Raw genomic sequence first — 861 nt, 5'->3', positions numbered from 1 at the left:
GAGTACAAGCCACCATGGATGATGATTTAACTACTTTGCAACTCAAATCTAAGTCATCATATCAACACTCGTCAACCTAATTTACTACCAACCAACACTTGCAGTAAATTTTGATCTTTACTTATAAACAAGCTTAACTCTCTCCTTACCAGTGCCATTTTCAGGAATATCCTGAAACTTCCTATGCATCCAGCACAAAACGACTTTTTTACTCAGTCAAAAAAAAAGCAAGAAGCACATACATGCTACACATAATTTTGTTCGGCCAAACGAGTGTCAATTTCCTAATGTGAATGAGAATAATGTTGGCTATATCGTAGCGAAAGATTTCCCTTTGCGTGGTAAGGAGAGGGTTAATCTGTTCTGACAATAGCCACTGGTAAAATCAAAGACCATGTTAAAGCCTCCTCTATGCACGAAAATAAAAATCTTAAAAAAGCTAAATCTGAAATCACAGCATTTAGCCTTAATTTTGTATCATATTGATTTCATTATATCATACTTGTATACATATCAAAGTAAAAACAAACAAAAAATTAAACATTGCTGCCTTCAGAAATGATTCATTCAAACGATGACATGACAGATCGACTTGACAGATTCCCTTTCATTTACTGGTTTTATGTTAAATTTCAGAAGCTTGAAATGGGGTTGTATCAAAACAGAAAAATACCACAAGAATTCTACAATACTAATGTTATGATGAAAAGTTAAGGAAGAAATCCATTTTGTTGTTTGTTTGTTTTTAAGGGTTTTACGGCGCTCGCAACACATTAAGGTCATATCAGCGCCAGTAAAAGGAAGAAAATGGGATAGTAAGAAGTTCTAGAATTACAATTAAAGCACCCAAGAAAAAGTAAG

Source organism: Berghia stephanieae, chromosome 9 (assembly GCF_034508935.2).
Source record: "Berghia stephanieae isolate SIO BIC M18660-M18661 chromosome 9, UCSD_Bste_1.3, whole genome shotgun sequence".
Classification (NCBI taxonomy): Eukaryota; Metazoa; Mollusca; class Gastropoda; order Nudibranchia; family Aeolidiidae; genus Berghia; species Berghia stephanieae.
The sequence above is the reverse complement of the archived record's forward strand: the minus strand, read 5'-3'. Positions refer to the sequence as shown.